Source organism: Melanerpes formicivorus, unplaced genomic scaffold, assembly GCF_026170545.1.
Source record: "Melanerpes formicivorus ecotype bairdi unplaced genomic scaffold, bMelFor1.0.p_v2 SCAF_62, whole genome shotgun sequence".
NCBI classification, from domain to species: Eukaryota; Metazoa; Chordata; class Aves; order Piciformes; family Picidae; genus Melanerpes; species Melanerpes formicivorus.
Genome location: NW_027142414.1, coordinates 1543708 through 1557309, shown reverse-complemented (window position 1 = coordinate 1557309; position 13602 = coordinate 1543708). Strand labels below are relative to the sequence as shown.

At 48.3% G+C, this 13602-nt stretch overlaps 1 protein-coding gene across 5 annotated transcripts in view; it reads right to left on the bottom strand.

Annotated features, from left to right (window-relative positions):
* Window positions 1-12439, bottom strand: part of SMOC1 (SPARC related modular calcium binding 1) — a 184094-nt gene extending 171655 nt beyond the window's left edge. Inside the window, exons 1-4 of one of the 5 annotated variants that reach the window (XM_068162116.1) lie at window positions 9024-12439; window positions 6808-8577; window positions 5120-5293; window positions 853-948 (exon numbers count right to left, since the gene is read on the bottom strand). The gene's annotated coding sequence lies outside the window, so the exon portion shown is untranslated. The remainder of the gene's footprint in view (window positions 1-852; window positions 949-5119; window positions 5294-6807; window positions 8578-9023) is intronic. The other 4 variants (XM_068162114.1, XM_068162118.1, XM_068162117.1 and 1 more) reach the window with 4 other exon arrangements.
* Window positions 12440-13602: the final 1163 nt, after the last annotated feature.

Genomic DNA, 13602 nt, shown 5'->3' with positions numbered 1-13602 from the left:
AGTTGTATTCTGCCTCGTCTCCTTTCCATTTTCCTCCAAGCAGCGAGGGCACTTCGAAGCGATGAGGATTTTTCTGGCCCTTTAACAATCCCCTTGTTCCCCAGACTTCCTCCTTTCATAGACCCCCCCCAATGTGCTCCCTCCCCTTTCCCCCAGGGTTAGTTAATATGTGCCAAGCCCTGACACCCTGAATGGTTTCCCAACGCCGACACTAATCACGTTTTCGGGAGCAGGTCAGCAGTGAAGGAGCTGAAATTCGTGTGAAAAAGTCCCCGGGATGGCCCCCGTGCCTCACACCTGCATGCCCTATTCATCTGCACTGTTTACACATTGTCATCCACAATTAATTCTTTCCAGGGACGCTCCACTGCCTGCCCTCCCATCGCACAGGGACCCCATTCTGAGCTGTTGTGTCTGTTAAATTGAGCATGGGGTGCTGCGATTAAATTAAGTTTTGTGGCTCTCTCTTTCTCTCCCTCCCCTTCTCTTTTCTCTCCATTAATAATGATGCCTGATAGAAGATTGCTGGCACTGGAGTAAAGAGGTAATTACAGGCCCTAAAAGTAGGGAAAGAAAAGTTTCTATGTGGAAATGTGAATGGGGACATCTCTTCTGGCCAGCCAACATTGCCCTCAGCATGAAGTGGGAACCACAGCTCCGTGAGATGCCCAGGGGATGAGAGGAGAGGAGGGCATGGGGCTGTGCATGAAGGCCTTCCGCAGACAGAGCAAACCAGCAGAATTCATATCCACAAGAGCCTGTACCCACTGGCCCAAATACAGGCTGTCTTCAGCAGGTGGCATCCCCACCTTCTGCTACAGCTGTGTTTGTACCTGCATGTGGCATCCCCACCTTCTGCTACAGCTGTGTTTGTATCTGCATGTGGCATCCACCAGCCAGACTGCTCTTCTCCCAAGGTATCCAAGTGCACTGGCAGAAATTCCCTGGCTAGAATAGAATAGACGAGGTCAGAAGAGACCTTCAAGATCATTGTGTCCATGTGGCCACCTACCCACACTGACATGCTTCTGAACTGTGGAGTAAAAGATGGAATGAGAACTGTACAGCAGAGGAGAAAAACCAAGATGACAGAAATTTGACCACATTCTGCAAAACCTCCACGAGGCAGCAGCATTTTTTTTGCAAAGCCTTTCCCCTGTGAGCAAAGTGGACAACTGGTTTTTATTACTAGGATGTCTGCAAAGCCAAAGAGCCTTTCTTGGAGTGAACAAAAACATGCAGCTCTCAGAGCAAGTGGAGTCAGGTAGATTTCACTTTACTCACCACTTGCAGGACTCAACTAGGCTGCAACCCTCCAGCAAAGAACACAAAGTGTCCCCGTGGTATAAAAGGGCAGATCTCAGACCCTTCCAGCCAGCAGCCTGGACCAGAGCTACAGCAAGCTACAGAGCAGCCTCTACTTGCTGTTTGCTCATGTCAGACAAAACAATCAAAACCCAAACAACAAAAACCCCAAACCAACCAAAGACAAAAACAAAACAAAACAAACAAAAAACCTAAATCCAAAACCCAAAAAACAAGTCCCAAGAATGACTTAAGTTCTGAAGCCCCAATGGCCAAGCCACATGTTAAACATAACGAAATTCACTGGCCGTAAGCTGAGTGGGTTTCAAGGCTTGGAAAATTGTAGCCTCTCTGATTCTTATCCCTGTGCAAGAAAATTGTCCCTCTAAGAGAAAAATCTTCATGGCAACAATTAACAAAGCCAGCCTCCCCATAAACACTGCTGTATATTGTTACATGCACACATTAAATGTGCTGGAAGCACATGCTACATCCCCCTCTAGTGCTGAACTAATACAGAGGAATGATTGAATCCTCCTTCTGCTTTCTTCAGCTGAAGCATAGCCTTTTTTTGTGGCAATCCATGATTAAGCCAAATAAACAAACCAGGGAGGTGACTGCCACAGGTGAAGGCATCTTTATGGGATGACTGCTCTACAGCAGACGTATTCACAGGCACTGAGAGGCCTTAAAATGAGTAAGGTTTTAATACCTTTAATACTCCTAAATATCCGTGTGGATCCAGGGCAAATCTGTTTTGTTTTGCCGGTCTCCTTATTCATTCTGTGCTTCCACTTAAAATGTAGGTAGTTGTGCTCATCATGCACCCATCCCATAGCATCTAGCTCAGGTTGTTTGTTAGTGCTTCCTACAAGGCAGTATCTGAGGAGAAAGTTCTTCACAGAGGGAGTTGTTAGCCATTGGAATGTGCTGCCCAGGGAGGTGGTAGAGTCACCATCCCTGGAGGTGTTCAAGAGGGGATTGGACCTGGCACTTGGTGCCATGGTCTAGTAGTCATGAGGTGTTGGGTGACAGGTTGGACTTGATGATCTTTGAGGTTTTTTCCAACCTTATTGATTCTATGTTTCTAAGGAAAGCAGCCTCTCAAACAGCATCAGCTATACTTATTACTCTTCCAACCATCCTCCATCACATCAGTCATGATCCTGCAGGCTTTAGGGAAGGAGCCTGCCTGACTCAGACAGGGAGCACCAGCTTTCAGCAACTGCCTGTATCCTATTGCATCAGCCCATCTCTCACCACCTGCACCACTAAGGAGAGCCAGGCTTCTTACTGAGGTCATTACAGCCCTATGGGTCTCCAAGGTGCATGACAGCTCACACCAAAGCCATTCAGACTGCAAGTCTCATTTCTCAAGCGTACAGGGCACTGTGTTGCATGTCCTAGACTCTCCTATGCTTGGTGAAACAAAGCTATTCAGTTTGCATTTACCTTGCACCACACCTTGGGATAGTCTCAGCTTGTTAGCAGAAGGGGGGAGGAAGCCAGAGAGGGCAAGCATCAGGGACAGGGTGCTACACAAGTGCTAGCTGATGTTGTGCATTTACAGTTTACAGTACTTGAAGAAGGTCCTGGGGAGTGGAGGGAGCAGAGGCAGGCTGGCTTGCACAGGTCAGGCTGGGCAAGGATGAGGATTCACAACCAGCACGATCATCAGGTATGGATCTAGCTGGCATTCTCAGCTGGGTGTGGGAGCAAGGCAGCAGACATGGCACCAGCAATATGCTCCTGCTTCCCTACCTCCTCAAGCAGCCAGCACAGCCTCCTTGTGCAGTCCTTCCAATTGGGCACAGAACACACAGATTTTAGCAACAGCTTCCATAGCTTCCTGACAAAAACACTACCACTCAACAGGAGAGGAGCAACTGAGCCAAGAAGTCTCCCTGCAGCACGCTGCAGCACCAGCTGCAAACACTCCCCCAGGGCTCCTCTCTTTATCCATCCCCCTGAAGAAGCAAGCCTGATCCTTCTTTCCAGGTGGATGAAATCTGCTCAAAGAGCAGCTGAACACAGGTCGCTACAATGGAGGCACTGGAGCAGCCTCAGTGGTGGGCACTGGGAGCCGCCTCAGTAGTGGGCGTTGGGAGCAGCCCTACCTCCCTCAGCCTCAAGGGAAGGTTCACATTTAAATGATTCTCCCGAAGCAGAGCTGCTAGTAGTCTTGAGGACACAATGAGCACAAAATCTGCAAGCTGCCTGCCACCATTCCCTCCCACCCAAACCAATGAGAGAGGAGGATGCTCAGCAAATCACACCACCTGCCCAGGCAATAAACCATTTACTGAAGGATGCACTGGTTTGAAGTGCTCTATAAGCATGTATTAATCAATCATTAAATAATTAAGACGATTCCCTGTTCTTTTTCTCCGGCACTCCCTCGCTGATCGATGTTCCTATAGCAACAGAGGAGCAGGGCTCAGGGCAGGGGGAATGCAGGGCTTGGGGAGGCGTTGCGAGGAGGGGACCTTTGGTCTCCAGCCCTCCAAAAGTCACGCAGGGCAAGCGGAAGGGGGCTGCCAGAGGTGACATGCAGGAAGGAGGCTTTCAATTTTAATGGAGATTCTTACGATGACAGTCTATGCAAACAGGTACATGAAAGGGGAGAGGAAACGGACTGGGGGAAGGGGGCAGAAATTAACCCCGGTTCGGATTTCAAAGCAAGGCAGGAATAATTTTCGTAGACGCGAATATTTGCGATGCACCTTGTGCTCCTCGGGTTCAGACCCTGCATAATCCTCAAGCTCGGGGGCTGAAATTACAGCAGTGGGGGAGGGAGCCCAGCCTGGACAGTCCAGGAGCTGTGGTTGTCCAGGCTGCAGCCCCATCACCTTTATGGTTCCTTTGTGTCCCCAAAAGCCGCTATTGAACAAAGGCCCCCGGCCTTCTGCTTGCAGGGCCCTTGCAGCTGTTTTGCAAATGAGATTACTTGATTGGTGAGCAAAATCAGAGATCTTTTGAAGCTGTTGCCCAGGAAAGGGGGAGGGAGAAGGGTTCAATTATCCCCTACAATAAGTAGTAGGATCTGCCTGGTCCTATTGAGAGCTGCTGAGAATGAACCAAGGCAATTTTTAGACTGACTTTTAGCTAAAATTCTTCTACGTCCACTTTTATAACAAAACAAAAAACCAACACCACCACAAACAAACAAACAAACAAAACCCAACCAAAACAAACAACAATCTCTGATGTCCTAAAAGAAACTCCTGTTCTTATTCCAGCCCCCAAGGAGCAGGTGGGCTGGGGTCTTTAGCTTGTTGGATGAACTGCTCAAGTGGTCCTAAAGGACAGCTTCACTGCTAAGTCCAGGGGAGCAGTTTGCAGCCTGAGGAAGTTTGTTGGTATAGCTCACAGCAACACCTATGCAGATGCTCACTGGGAGATCTCCTCCTTTTTTTCCATCAGAAAACAGCTTCTGCAACACAAAAAGTGCCTGTGGGAAGACAGGGGTGCTGCTGACAAGAAAGGATGTTTTGTTGGAGGTGAACCGGAACGGAGTGCTTTGCTCCAGCTGCCCCCAGATTTTTCATTTTAATCGAGCTCAGCATCAAAATGAACTCTCCCAAAAAGGCCTCCTCTTTCCTGTGCATGGGGCTTGTGGCTGAGCTGCATTTACTGAGAACAACGTGGACTTTGCCCAAGCTTTATGGGAGCTGGGCAGAGCTCCCAGGGAGCACAGCCCAGAAGAGAGAATGGGACACGAACCCAAGGAGAGGCGCTGCCTACTTTAATGTTAAGCAGACTTGAAACTAAGCATTTCATGTCAGTTCAACAAATTGAAACAAAACACTCCTACCTCTGAAACGTCAAAATGCTTCACTTTGATCCCCAAAATGTCAAAACAGAACATGGAGACTTTTCTGAACATGGCTGTTTTAATTCCAGGAAACTTTTTTTTCTTTTTCTTTTTCTCTCTCTCTCCTTTTTTTGTTTTGTGTTTTGTTTTTTTTCTTCCCCAGTTTGTTCTGTTCTGGAAAACAGAAGCAGAAATTCAGCATTTCACACAACTGTACTCAGACCCATTTATCACAGGAGGGACCAATATTGCCTAAACACGTGTGCGCTCCCACTCACACACTCAGCACATCCACTGTGCCTTTCAGGCACCTCCAGGCCTCTCTCAAGACTGGTTCTACCACCCATATATCTGCCAGGCCTCCAGCCCTACAACCTAAGGATGCCTTTCAAGTCTTCAAGAGGTCCCAAGTTCCAGGGCATACCCAGCACAACTGTCGAACACAAGCAGCAGCTATCCGCAAGGTACCCTAAAAGCAGGGTGTTCAGGACTGGCACAGCCATCACTGCAAGCATTGCAGGGTTCACACACAACTTCATTCCCTTTGGAGTCCTCCGGCTCTCAGCTAGGGCAGACACAGGGTTTGGTCTGACCCATTTCAGACCTTGTAGTATGGTGCCAATGTGAATAGCCAGGAACCGGTTTGAATATTCCACTGCTTTGGGGAGCAGTGCTAAGAACAGCACTTAATGAAAGAGAAGAGGGAAGGGTGTGGGAATTTCACAACTTCAGCATAATTTGACCAGTGATCTTAATTTATATTGCTGAGGATTATGGATCCTGTCCCCTAGGCAGGGTTAAGAGCAGCAGAAAGGTGACTCACCCCTAATCATATGCTGCATATGCCCAAGGTGGGTCCAGTGGGTGCCTCAGTAGGTGTAATCCTAACACTGCATCTAGTAACAGTTTGATGACTTTATGTAGACACAACTTGAAGTGTTCTTGCCCTCCAGCAAAGGGCTGCAAACGTGACTGGCTGTGTCACTGTCCCCTTGGAGAAAGTGCTCCCCTCCTCTGTGCCAAGTAACAGCCAAACCAGGCAATGAAGTCGTCTTCTGTGCTGCCTCCACTGTTCTGTGTTTCTCATATGCTTGGGCTAGCCCTCCTCTTGCAAAAAGCTAAATGACATCCTAAACCATCTTTGTGCATTCATTTTTCACAGACTTTCAGTGCTGGTTTTCTCTCTATCATCTATCTCCAAACAGGGTCCCCTGATGCCAGGTGGTGGGATAGTTGACATGGCCAGACTAACCAGATGCACCTTAGCCCTCTGGAGCAGACTGGCCAGGACACACTGGCTCCACATTCCTCTCTCAGCACACATTGCCTAGGTTTCCCAGCTACAGACCAGTCTTTCCTTGGTGCCTTCATCTGGGGGAACTCTTCTATATCTTGGCATCTTCCTTACTGGAGAAAAAGGCTTCTTTAAAATATTTCCCAGTAGGCATTACTGCAAACACAACAACTCTCATCAGCCCTGGACATACACTGTTGGACCAGGAGATATATGTCTCTCATTTTGTATGAATAACCCCTAATAATAATTTGTTATGCTAATTCTTTGATTCTCTCCAACCCTTCCAAACTCATTCACCTCTTAAGCATGTAAAAATAAACTGTGGGAACAATTCATACTGCATCTACAGCTAAACAAACTCTCTTGGGTTCCACTGTTACCCAAACAGTACCTTCCAGGCTCATTGCCTGTGGGTTGGCAGTAGCTCAGCACTTGCAGGCCCTCTCAAAGGCTTGGATCCAGTGCAAAATCAGTGTTCTTGCTGAAACCTTACAGTCTCTTCACAAGGCTCCTGCCACAGCCTGAAAGAACATCCAGAAGGCTTTATCCATCAATGGGCTGTCCTGGGCTGGGAGAGGAGAGTGGATCTGAGATGGGCTGGCTTCCAGGTGATGATTATTCCCACCTCCTAGAAACAGCTTGCAGCAGCCTTGCCAATTGCCAGGATGTGGCAATTCCTAAATATAGGAAGGCTTTAGGCTTTAAAATATGATGCATGTGATTAGGGATAGAAGTGCAGTGACATTTCGTGGAGGCAGTATATCCCCTCTGAGATGGAAAGCAGTATATCACCTCTGAGATGGAAGGCAGTATATCACCTCTGAGATGGAAGGCAGTGTATCACCTCTGAGATGGAAGGCATGCATTGTTTTAAAAAAAAGAAAGATAATAAAACAAAAAATTAACCACAGGAAGACAGGAAATCAGCACATAGGTTGTGTTCCAGAAGTCTCCTCAGGGAGGCTTCAGATGTGCTCTGATGCCACCCTCCCCCTTATTTCAAGGCTACATTAATACGTGGATAGGGAGTGTGGCTGTTATCGTGGGCACATATCTAATCAAATGGGGCCTAATTATGTGTGTTACCCAATCTGGCACTTCAAGAGCAATTCAGTGATGATTCTGCTACTTGTCTGATAGATAACACAATTCTCCAGTAAGCTGCATATGCTTTAATTTTTGTTCTTTGACCAAAAACTGTCTAGCTAACAAGCAGCGTTTTTCACTTGCAAAAGGCACAGCTAATATTAGCAACTACGTTCAATCAATTATGCTTAATAAGCTAATAAATATATGTGGGGCTCTTTGTGCTGTGCTCAGTCACCTTTAGAAAGCACTTCATCATCAGTCACCAAAAATTAAAGGGTCTCTTTTCTCCAAGGATGAGAGCACTTTAAAAACTGCATCTTAAGATTATGAATTACAAAGCAATTCTCATTTATAAATAGCTGTAGAATTGATGATTCTCCTTAGCTTCAAGACTGAAAACAGATTCTTTATGTGTGTCTCAAAGTTATGGGAGAAGCAAGGAATTTTTCAGGAATGTGCCAGAAACAAGTTGGTGATGCTCATTTTTATGCCCCCACTAGAAGAGAAGAGTGTGGAAAAAAATCCTGCCTCTCCCACTCAGCTATGGGGGTCCATGGCCCAAGCAGGAAACAAGGCTTTTCCTCTGACACCCATGGAAGAAAGGAGACTACCAGCAGGACAGTGGGATGGAGGCTGCAGAGCTGAGCCATGCTTTAAGTCATCCATGACAATGAGCTGGGAGACAAGACAAGAGGCTGTCAGACACAGGTCAGCAGGAGTCAAGCTTTCAGAGAGATGAGTCATCCCCACCTGCTCAGGTATGGCTGCTCAGAGCATCACGCTTTCACTCTCTGCCTTTCTGCCAACTCCTCACTCACTCATTTTTCACTAAGTATATTCAGGGAAAGGACAAAGAAAGGTCCCTCTGGAATTTGCCCTGACTCCATGCCCATCACACACATACAGCTGCCAGGAGAAGGACACACAGTCAGGAGAAACTGTCAGTTTGAGCAGCCTCTTTCCCCTCTTCCATGCACTGAACAGATGATGTGAGGGAAAAGAGACCTTGTAAATCCCCAGGTCACCAGAAGCACACCACCTTCTGCACAGTTATGACAAAGATTCCTCAAGTCTGCAACAGATGAACATGCAAAGTGCGGAGTTAACACGTTGGGTACAAGAATGAAGTGAACTGCCGGACTGCAAGGGAACTGGTGTGGCAGAATAGGAAACCAACCAGACCACAAGGGATCTAATTAAAGCTAACAGTAGAAAAGTGCTGTCAACCAGAGCCAGTGACAACTAGGTAAGATCATGGCAAGAGGTCTTAGGAAGTACCTAACAGGATGACCCACATGATGTCCAGATAAAAGATCAAGTGACAGGATGGCTTTGGGGAATTGTTTTGGAAATCCATTACTGAAAACCCAATTACAGATCAGAGAGAAGACAAAGAACCTTTTGCCCTTGCAACCCCAGTGCAGAAAGACACCCAGGTAGGCACCAGTTTCCCAGTGCCATCAGCACAGGTATCTTGCCCCCATTGTCAGCTGGTTGGTCTGCAAGGGCATGACTTACCCAGCATGGCCAGGCTGTGTCGAGAGGTGATGGTCCTGCTTCAGCTGGTCAGTCAGCACATGAGGGCTGGATGTCAAGAGGGAAGGGACAGGTTTTTCTCAGTTGTACCCTTGATAGGACAATAGGCAATGGATATACAGCATGGTACGTTCCACCTCATCATGAAGAGGAATTTCTTCACTGTGAGGGCTACACAGCACTGGAACAGGCTGCCCAGAGAGGTTGTGGGGTCTCATTCTCTAGAGACTTTCAAGGCCCATCTGGATGTGTTCCTGTGGGACCTGTGCTAGCTTCTATGGTCCTGCTCTGGCAGGGGGGTTGGATTTGATGATCTGTGGAGGTCCCTTCCAACCCCTAACATCCTGTGACCGAGCCAGTATGACCAGCTTTTGTATGGCTGGCACTGTAACACTTAGGCACTTAGGTTAGGAGCTGTTTGTGTATGATTGAAGCATCAGTAATAAACCACAAGATGGTAGCTGGAATGTGGGTATCCTGGTAAGAGATGGGATTGTGTCATTCAGCATTGCCTGTGCTGGTCGCCGTCCGGTTTAGGCAGCGGGTGGCCTCTGTGCAAATCTACCTTGGAGTTCCCAGCTTTTGTTGCTCTGTGACACCAGGCACTGCACAGCCTCCTCTCCCTCCCCCACATCATTAAAAATAATTAAACTCTTGTCCCATGGTGTTCAGGTGTCACAAGACACCTGGTAAGTCTCACCTCTAACTACCCACTCAGCTGTGCTGGAATAGCAGTGCTGCAGATGCTGCCTGTGGGGCTCAGCCCACTCCCACCAGAGTGCCGGGCGAGCTGCTGGTGGGGCACTCCCAGCTCTGCTCTGCTTCCCAGGGCACAGTAGGGAACCACAAGTTAATCAGCAGCGCCTCGCCGCAGGTCAGCACACCCAGCTATCTGTATTTTCCCTTGTTTGTCATTTTCCATCAGCTTCCATTTTCCTCCAGATCTCTTTGGTGTACCAATTAATGCAGAGGGTTTCCATTTACTTGGGCCGTCCAAATCCAGCCATGCACAAGTACCCCTCCACCCCCCTACCCCCAATCACTGCCAACAGCTCGTAATGCATTTTAACTGCTCCTTGGCCTTTGATGTGTCAGCCTTCTGGGCAACGTTATCATTACCCTTCATATACCTCCGTAGGTGAATGTGGCGCTCTGTAGCGGCTCACACGTGCTAAGTGCGAGCTGGGGCTTGCTTCTGTCTGAAATAAAACACATTGTCCTCAGAACTGAGCCAGCAACCTGCCCTTGTGGCCAAGAAGGCCAACCCTAGCCTGGGGTGCACATTAAGAAGTGTGGCCAGCAGGTCAAATGAGGTTCTCCTCCCCCTCTACTCTGCCCTAGTGAGACCACATCTGGAGCATTGTGTCCAGTTCCAGGCTCCCCAGCTGAAGACAGAGAGGGAATTACTGGAGATAGACCAGTGGAAGGCTATGAGGATGATGAGGGGGTCTGCAGCATCTCTCTTACAAGGAGAGGCTGAGATACCTGGGAGTCTTTAGCCTGGAAATGAGAACACTGAGAAAGGATCCCTCGAATGTATGAAGTGGTCATGAGAAAGGGCCTGGGCTCTTTTCAGTGGTGCCCAGTAATAGGACAAGGGGCACCAGGGACAAACAAAAACATAGGAGGTTTCACTTGAACTTCAGGAAAAGCTTCTTTCTTTTCAGGGTGACAGAACACTGGAAGAAGTTGCTCAGGGAGGTTGTGGAGTCTCCTTCTCTGGAAACTTTAAAAGCCCACCTGGACACGTACCCACGCAACCTGCCCTAGGTGAACCTGAGTTAGCAGAGCAGTTGGACTATATGACCTCCAGAGGTCCCTTCCAACCTTTATTATTCTTTGTGATCCTGTGAAGAACCACACAAGAATTGTGCCCTCTTTGTTAGCAAAACCCTAAGCAAGCCCAAAATAAACACCAATAACATCCTGGGCTCTGGAGAGCTTATTACCAAAGGGCATGAGCAAATTTTGGAAGTAATAGGACAAAGCAAAAGAGACACTTACCTGGGGAAAAGCCTCAGTGGGCACCACGTCAGGAGTAAGCAGATAGTGTGCCTTGCACACATACACGTGCTGGAAGCACCAAATACAGCCAAATTCAGGAACATACAATAGCAGCTTTTAGGGAGCCTGGGGCACTGCAGTCCCAGGCTGGGGCATTCTTTGCAACTTTGGAGCCATTTAGGGCTTTGAGAGCTCTCTTAATGGAAATAGTTACAATTGCATTTCTCAGGGAGCATAAATCAGCATGGGTGGGGTCAGGCTGATGATTTGGAAGGGCGTTCAGCCTGACTAGGAAAATGTGAAAACATTCAGAGCCCTAAAACGTTAGTCAAAGATCGTACAGGTTAGCTAAGAATGTTCCACAGGGGCCACACAGCTTGGGGTTCCCCACCCTCTTCCTGCAAAAAGCTGTTTTTGTGAGAACTAATGGGTACACAATGTTAACGTGGGTGCAGGCAGAGGGGTCAGGGGGAGGTGGAGCAAAGTCATTTCTATGGAGAGGTGTCAGAATCCCCAAGCTCAGCGAGGGAAAAGCTTCTGGCCAGCGAGGGAGGAGATTGTGGTCAATGAGGGAGGAGAATCTGTCCTTGCCTAACCAGGCTCCAGCCTCTGAATGTTTCTACTCATTTTGCCATCTTTTCTGACAAATGGTGGTAAATGGCTCCCCTGGTTTCCACTGTTATCCTAAAGCTGCAGAACAAAGCCCTGCTCATCATTGCCCTCCTCTGATATTTTATTTGTTTGTAACTTGAAACTATTTTTGAGCAGACCAGAAGACAATTTCCCTCTTGCAGACATCGTTCTGCAAAGACTGGGCTATGTCCCTGCAGCTACAAGACCGGCATAGGGAGCATGGCTAGCCCCAAACCCTGCAGTTCTGAAAGGGGCTCATGCTGAATTAAATTAGGACTGCCCCAAAATGTTGGGAGGAAGGCAGGAAAAGGGGCTGCATGGGCCTCTTAGAAAAAAGAATGAGCCCAACCCCACTTCCCCCAAAGCACTGGGGGATAAAAAGGTCACAGAAAGGAGCTAGGGGAACATGGTTCCAAGCAGGGCTTGGGACACTGAACAATAGGCTGCCATTTTGAAGCAGCTAGAGCCCAGGGTGTTCATGGTGATGTGGCGGAAAACAGCCTTGCAGGGTATGACCCTGGCTTGCAAAATAAACAGGCCCCCGAGGGATCATTCTGCAGTGGCTGCTGACGTGCAAAGCTGGCACTGAAAAACAGAAACTCTGCTTTCTCAAAATATGAAAGGGCAGCGCCCAAGGGAGGGTGGCTCAAGGTGGGAGAAGCAGAGAGAAGAGAGCAGCAGTTGTTACCAAATCTGCGTGGGGTTTCGGGGAAGGCAGGGAGGTCATTCTCCCCCTGTACACCACACTGGTTAGGCCACACCTTGAGTCCTGTGTCCAGTTCTGGGCCCCTCAGTTTAGGAAAGATGTTGAGTTGCTGGAACGTGTCCAGAGAAGGCAACCAAGATGGGGAGGGGTTTGGAGCACAAGCCCTGTGAGGAGAGACTGAGGGAGCTGGGGTTGCTTAGCCTGGAGAAGAGGAGGCTCAGGGGAGACCTTCTTGCTGTCTACAACTACCTGAAGGGAGGTTGTAGACAGGCAGGGGCTGGTCTCTTCTCCCAGGCAACCAGAACCAGAACAAGAGGACACAGTCTCAAGCTGCACCAGGGGAGGTTTAGAGTGGATGTTAGGAAGCAATTCTTCATAGAGAGAGTGATTGGCCATTGGAATGGGCTGCCCAGGGAGGTGGTGGAGTCACCATCACTGGAGGTGTTTAGGAGGAGACTTGATGGGGTGCTTGGTGCCATGGTTTAGTTGATTAGATGGTGTTGGATGATAGGTTGGACATGATGATTTCAAAGGTCTCTTCCAACCTGGTCTGGTCTATTCTATTCTATTCTATTCTATTCATGACCACGCTGTGCAAACAAGCCCTCCAAGGAAAGACGCTCTTCCCTTCAGGAGCCCTTGGAGGAGTCTGCATCCTTCCAGCAAGTTTTGCAGGCTATGGAGATAACAAATTCTCCAACCAAACCTGCTGGTTTGTGGAGGAGGAGCTGTTCACCCTGTGACTCAGTGGAGCACAAGGGGTGCTGCTGTCCCTGGTGAGCTCCACAGATCCTTTCCCCACTAGGACACAGGGCTTAAAGACCTCAGAGAGGTTCTGCTGCCTGGCAGGTCTGAAGCACATGGCCAGATGCAAGGCTGTCTGGAGCAATCCCAGCTGTCCCCCACCACCTCCAGCTGCCCTTCCAAGCCCCCAGAGATGGAGAGGGCTCCTCAGTTGCAGGAGAGGCCAGCCAAGAGTGAGAGGCAGAAACAGTTAAAGTCGATGGTAAATAAAATTACCAATAGAAAACATGATCTGGGCAGAGAAAAACATCCTTTCCAGCACTGCCAACCCCACATACTCAGAAAGTTATGTGTCAGGCTCCAGAGAAGCATGGCTTAAAAATCACAAGAGTTTTTGTTCTGGTTTTTAAAGAAAATGAGCAATGTTTGAGCTTTTTTTTTTTTTTTCTAATTGCACTCTGGTTTCTGGAACTT